Source organism: Pagrus major, chromosome 10 (genome assembly GCF_040436345.1).
Source record: "Pagrus major chromosome 10, Pma_NU_1.0".
NCBI classification, from domain to species: Eukaryota; Metazoa; Chordata; class Actinopteri; order Spariformes; family Sparidae; genus Pagrus; species Pagrus major.
The window spans coordinates 13,108,557-13,115,976 of NC_133224.1; the positions used below are offsets into that span (position 1 = coordinate 13,108,557).

A 7,420-nucleotide genomic window follows, 5' to 3' on the forward strand; every position below is an offset into this window, starting at 1 on the left:
ACCTCTGACCTGGATCTGTAGTACTGACCTGTATCTACAGTACTGACCTCTGACCTTTATCTATAGTACTGACCTGTATCTACAGTACTGGCCTCTGACCTGTATCTACAGTACTGACCTCTGACCTGTATCTATAGTACTGGCCTCTGATCAGTATCTACAGTACTGACCCCTGACCTGTATCTACAGTACTGACCTGACTGTATCTACAGTACTGACCCCTGACCTGTATCTACAGTACTGACCTCTGACCTGACTGTATCTACAGTACTGACCCCTGACCTGTATCTACAGTACTGGCCCCTGACCTGTATCTACAGTACTGACCTGACTGTATCTACAGTACTGACCCCTGACCTGTATCTACAGTATTGACCTCTGACCTGTATCTACAGTACTGACCTCTGACTGTATCTACAGCACTGACCCCTGACCTGTATCTACAGTATTGACCTCTGACCTGTATCTACAGTACTGACCTCTGACTGTATCTACAGCACTGACCCCTGACCTGTATCTACAGTATTGACCTCTAACCTGTATCTACAGTACTGACCTGTATCTACAGTACTGACCTCTGACCTGTATCTACAGTACTGACTTCTGACCTGTATCTACAGTACTGACCTCTGACCTGTATCTACAGTACTGACCTCTGACCTGTATCTACAGTACTGACCTGTATCTACAGTACTGACCTTTGACCTGCAGCTCCACTTGTTTCTTCATCAGGATGTGTTCCTCCCTGTTGTAGACGGTGCAGGTGAAGGTGCCTCTGTTAATCTCTGAGGCGTTTCAGGGTCAGACTGAGATCTCCAGTTTTCAGCAGGTCTCTCTTCATCTCTGTTCGACCTCTGTAATCATCGTCCTGTTGTTGAGGCTGGTCGAGAGGCACCTGGCTGCAGGCCTCCACTGTGAAGTCGCTTCCGGTGCAGGCTCCACTGTCAGGACACCTCCACTGTCAGGACGGGAAGTGACGACATTTAAATCCGGATTTCACCTGCATTTTCATTCGAGAGAGACCAGCGAGTGAGCATGTGTTCCGAGTAGCGGTGAGTTGCTGATTTTTATTATCCACAGAAAGTAAATGCATGGTGTTCTTCATCAACATAGGTGCCGTAAAATAATAACGTTATAGAAGTCATTAATGATGCAAATTAGTTAGATAACGTCAAAGTTAACTTTCACTAATGACGGTTAGCATCAACACCGTAAATTATCAGGGATTATTAACTGTATAGTGCATAACCTAAAGTAACTGTTCGCATTTGTTTGTATGTAACGTTATAAAACATTTTTGTAAACTCTCCTTGCATTAGCTGGGCATCGTCACAAAATTGAAAACGTGTCTTTCTGAACTCACAGACGTGATATGTGAGACAGCCAAGCTGCCAACACGATGCAACACACCATGATGTTTTGCCAGAGGTCGACTAGCTAATTAGTGATATCACCTGTTTAAGTGCACTAGTGGAATCAAAATGTGGCAGGACTACATGGCACATTTTTACTTTTTTATTTTTCCACCTCTGTTGTATACTACAGTATATAAACAAAACAAATAGTAACTGAAATTACTGAGAAGTAGCTTCTGCACCATCAGTACTTTTATTTTTGATACTGAGGAAGGAAATACACATTTAGAGTGACGTCTGAGAAGAGAAGGGCCCTCTGACCTCCAGACTGACTGATGGGATCTTTTCTTTTTCTTCTTTTTGGAGCTTGTGTTTTGAATATTACAACTGATCATTTTCCTTATCTATATATTTTCAGGAAGAAGAGGTCTCAGTCAGACCTGCCGATGTGGACACACCAGTGGAAGGGGTAAGCTTTTTCACAGTATCTATTGGTCAGATACTGTTGGTGCAGCAGCTATGTACAGACATCTTTCTTTCTGTCTTTTCCATAGGACTCGGTTGAAGATCGCATTCTTCACGATTGCAGACATGCAGCAGAGCGGGTTGAGGCCAACAGACAACTGTTGTCTGCCAAAGTGGACCTGCCTGATGTTCTGTGCTTGGGGGAGGAGAAACAGGCTGAGGGTGTGGAAAGAAGAGGTGGATGAGCATGAAAAGGAAGCAATCCTTGAGCCCTTCAAGTTCACGTTTTACAATACTGAGGACATGTGGAAATTCTGCGAAGAAATAATGGACAGAAGAAATTATTTGGCCTATTGTGAATGTCACACAGATGAGTGAGTTTGTGTTAGAATAAAGAATAAAGGGCTACAGAACATTTATTCATGTTGTGACTTGGTGTGTTTTTTGTTTGTCTCATGGATCACTTAATAATTCACTTGGATTTTACTGTAGATATCAAGAGTAAGTGTAGTATTTAGTGGTAGCTACTTGGGTGTTCCAGCAGCACAAGAACATAATTAGCATAGACATAGAACCAAACATGAAATTTATGGTGGTAAAGAATAAAAATACAGAATAATACAACAGGAAAAAAAATTGAAAAAATATATAGAAAAAATAAAGTCAAAGTTAAATGATAAAAAGTCAGTTAAGTACTGTATAGTGCACAATAAAATGTATAGGCCATTGATCTTATGAGATGTTGGCTTATGAATATGAGTAATAACTTAAAAGACAATTTGTGCACTGAGCAACGTTATTCCTGCCCTCCATTGTTTTCATTTATCAACTATTTGACCTTCTCTTTTCAAGATCCTCAGCTTTGTAGTAGGCTGCAAATAGACTATTGAGCCCCGAGTCATATCACCCACCGTTTGTTTTTCGTAATGACTAAGTTGTAAAACAACGCAGTGCAGTGTATTAGTCGGGCTTTTTGTCCTACATTTGGACAGAATAAATCAAAATGCCCACGTTGGGGCTCGTGCGCAACATAAAAGGAAAACACGGACCAAAAACGACAAACAAAAAAGTTTACTATATAAATACGATATAACGATTTATACTATAGGCAAGGAATTAATAGATTTTACGTCATATTGTTTACTAATTAATGCATTTGTGAGGAAAACGATTCAACAGGAAGTGCATTCGCTATTTTATTTTGAAATGTATCCCGTGCATTTCCTGTCCTGACAGTGGAGGCGGCCTGAGAGTGGAGCCTGCGGCGGTAGCGACCTCACAGTGGAGGTCTGCAGCCAGGACCTCTTGGGGGGCTGGTCAGAGCCGTTCTGATACACATGGACCTTCCAGTCGTCTCTGTCCCTCCACTCCACTTTAGCGTCTTCAGGCAGGTGAACTGTGGTTTTGCAGGGCAGCTGGGCAGACTCCACCCCTGAATCCACCTCCACCTGGTAGACTGAGAGGACAACAAACCACAACATCAGCTGTACAGACAGCAGCAGGAACTGTGATGGTAACAGGACCTCACCGTCTCATCCTGCTCTCATATTCCCAGACCTCACTGTCTCATCCTTCTCTTATAATCCCAGACCTCACTGTCTCATCCTTCTCTTATAATCCCAGACCTCACTGTCTCATCCTTCTCTTATAATCCCAGACCTCACTGTCTCATCCTTCTCTTATAACGCGCACAGAGCACAAAGCTCAGAGCCGGACAATGACCACCGTCGTGATACAGTTAACTCTGACCGGGGCTTTAGGTTTTGTTGAGCCGGATTATGAACACAGAGCCTGGAGATGTTGAGCCTCCTTCGTAGTAAAGCCCTGAGGTCTACTCTTCATGTAACAACTGCGCCACCTTGTGGCTAAACATCAACTGCACTGAAGTCATCATAACTTCATAAGTTCTCATTTTCAAATGATTATGAATACTATTATTTTTACTTGAAGTCGGGTCAGTCTTGACTGTGGATGTTGGGGACCTCTGTGTCTGCTAGTGTCTATAATACAGTAATATTTTTGTCGACATTATCAAATGGAAGAACTTTTATTTTGAAGAGCACGGGGCAAGGAAGCACACTAGCCAATCAGAGGACCCGCCCACCGACGGAAACAAAATATTGAGTGGTAAATTCGTTTTGTAAGTAAGAACCAAAAAACGAGAAAACGAGCTGAACTTTTGATTTTAGTTTTTTGCCCCAAAACGAAAAAACGGCTTGTTTATGGTTTCTGCTTGTGTCAATTATTCCCAGAAAACAGACTGATAAAACGTACCTTGGTCTTTCTGCCCCCTGGCTGCGCGCGCATATGTGCGATGACGTTGCACAGAAACCCGTCTATAAATGGCTCGTCTTCCTGCCTTCAGCAACATCGCGAAATTAGAATAATGGTAAGTGATGAAGTTCAAAATACATTTAAAAAACAAACGTTAGTGTGTGAAACAATTGAGATGGATGGCAGATTTTTGTTACTCTTTGAGGGAGAGCACCGTCTTTCAACGAAACGCATTTTAAGCTAGCATGACTGTCTTAAAAGTTAGCATACATTAGTCTTGATAGATTAACGGTCTCGTTCTCGGTTGTAAATTCGTAACGTTATTTAACGAGTTAATTAATAATATATATCGTTATAGGCCTAAACTGTGATTAATTTGGATAATTTAATCAAATTTGCTCGTTTGGTCGCGGAGTTACTTAGGTTTTTTTTTTTTTTTTAGTTTTCTTAAGTTTGGTTTTTAACCTTGTGTAACATGAACATTTTTAACCATAACAATTTAGACATTTATTTTGTGTACCATCTACATTAACCAAAAAGTGACAATAGAAGAAACTGTCAATGGCAATGTGAGAAAATGATGATAACTAGTCTGGCCCTAATTCAGTTTTATTGTGTTTTGTCTTTCAGACCCCCCTCCACACACACATAGGCTGTGCTGGTTCACAGAAAGAGTGGGTCATCATCATTTTGGTCAAGGCTCTCTATGGCAGGTTCAGCAACTGAGGGAGCTGACTTCAGTGAGTAAGCAGATGATGTGCCTAAAAGCTCATGGTGCTCATAGCAAGCCTCACCAGACAGCCTCAGTCCATATCGGATGTACAGGATGGAGATAAGCGTCTCGACTTCAGCATTTGAGTGTGGCAAGGACAACGCGGACACAGCAGCCATGGCAAGTTCTTGAAACGGGTTGGTATCAGCTGCATCCCTGAACTTCCAAATCTCACTCCAGAAGCCCAGTGTGTTTTTTGTCTCATTCCATTTATTAAGATGGATGGCACGCCATTGCTGGACAATTTTGTCAATCTCTGCAGGGGAGTAGCTGAGGAGCTTGGCTAGTTTTTCCATTTCTCCAGGGCACTTGTGCTTCAGAGTTTCCTCCACATTGAAAACTGACATGTACTGCAGTGCTTCATCACCTATATGTTACTACCCTGCGTGGCAAATGGGCTGTTACAATTTAAGAAGCTTTTGGCAATCGACAGCACCTCCTGGTGAACATATGTCAGGTTTCAGCTCTCTCCATTCATAGCAGACACCTGTTAACTTGTTTTGTCCACTCAGTGGTGGTGTGAGCTCGTTTAAGTGATGGCACTCTGTCAGTTCTTTGTCAAGTCTTTTTTTATGCTGCAGGTTTAAAATACATATTTGTGAAAGAGAATGTAACACTGACCAGTTCAAGGCACTCTTTGCTGAATTAGACACTTTGATAGAGAATGTAAATCTTGAGCTGAATGACAACATTTTATTTATCAAAAATGCACTGAACACTATACATAGTGTCAGGAACTGGTCACTACTACATCATTATTGATGTGCTTGTTCTCTGATGTTCTTCACATCAAAAGTGTAGATGAGTTTTAATAAAAATGTTTGAATTGGTGCTACACTGTGAGGATTTCTATTACTTTTGTCTACAGGAGCCTAATATCATGTTCTCATGTATTAGCTTGATTAAAACTGCCCAAGTGTTATGACCCTGGGTCATTATTTTGTGTATATTGGATGCTGATATGTCCCTCCTCCTAAGGTGTGAGCAGTCTTTTCTGAGTGTGTGAGCACCGACTGACTGCAGTCTTCCTCTCTGCCACATCCAACTTGGGCTGTTGTCTAGTTTATGTTTGTGGAATCCAGTGTAATTCTACAATCTGATTGTTGATAACGTTGTAAATAGAAAACTGTGTGTGGTAGCCCAGTAGGAGGGAGAAGCCTTTTCTTTAACCCTTTTTCTCCTGTGTTTCCTTATTTGGGAGTTAGGTAAGAATTTGTCTTTTTGTTACTATTTTTGATTTGTATTAGGAAGGTAGGGAGATGGACTCTTTTTTTTGTTGTGTTGGCTTTGTCTCCCTCTGAAGAGAAAATAAATGCTACCTTAAATATAAATACCCTGTGACACTGGCCTTCTTGGGAGTGGAATGAATGGGGAGAAGCACTTCATGTCATGTCTCTGGTTCCCCTAGACCAGGGGCATAACAAGCAGCTTTAATGTGGTTGCTTATAAACTGAAGAACACCACTCAGACCAGTAATCAGGATCTGCACATTTATTCCCTATAGGGGTAGCGAGGGACACAGTCAGTACACATACAGGCTGTCGGACGCTCTAAGTCTCCTGCAGCAGGTTGTAAAATATGCAAATGAGGGTAAAAATCTCTGTATAATATTCAGAAGTGTGTTAGCAATGATATTAATGATATAAATAACTTATGCTAACTTAACCAACAGACAGAGAGCATCACAACCCATCTTACCAGCACAAAAGCTTCCCAAGTTTCCCAAGCCAGGAAGGTAAAGCTACGTCACTATAGCGTCTTTGTGTACCGTTAATTAAAGTCCCCCCCCCCCCCCCCCCGGCTACAACAGGTGACACGGAACTATGAAAAAACGTATTCAAAATAACGCTGGTGATACAGAAATGTGGACATTATGACAGAGAATATTACACACAGGTTTTGAGAATGTTCACCAAAATAAAAAATTAGAAATAAAATAAAATGATAATATGTGCAACATATTGACACAGCTACACTAGCAACTGGTCTAATGAATGTAACGTTAATCCAACAAGCGCAGTGATTCACTCACGACATGGGGTAAACAGTAAAATCAGAGACGGTTTATAAAGGATCTAAAGGATATTTGGTACTTGTTTTTATTATAGCCTAACTATACAAATGTTGTTGTCCGCATCACGTCTGGCTTCGAGGAGTCGCCTGTTGCAGCCTTTGAATAGGATGACGAGGATTTCAGTCACTCAACTTAAGTAGTGACTTGTAGAAATTATACAAATAGCAGTAATGACAATAGTAATCGATTTCAAGATAACTTAGGATGTAGTGCTTTCACTGTGTGCAACTTAAATTCGCCATTCGCCCGTGATATTAAACCTACAAAAATCATGTCTTTTTTTTGCAGTGGCGCTGAAAATCCAGCAGCGGTGGCACGCCGCCGCAGAATGCATATTGGGAAACACTGTTCAATGTTGTCCGGCAGTCTCACCCTCAACTCATTTGTGAGGGAGATGGTGAAGGCTACACACCACTTTCGAACATTGTTCGGACATTGTTCTCATCCTCAGGCGCAAGGTGGAGCTCAGCTGCCTTTGAC

The 7,420-nt window shown here is 41.6% G+C and overlaps 1 long non-coding RNA gene across 1 annotated transcript; it reads left to right on the top strand.

Moving 5' to 3' along the window:
* Positions 1-1,779: 1,779 nt before the first annotated feature.
* LOC141003870 (uncharacterized) lies at positions 1,780-2,239 on the top strand. The gene is made up of 2 exons (XR_012179763.1): positions 1,780-1,824; positions 1,910-2,239. It is a non-coding gene; the product is annotated as an uncharacterized lncRNA (long non-coding RNA).
* The last annotated feature ends 5,181 nt before the right edge of the window (positions 2,240-7,420 follow it).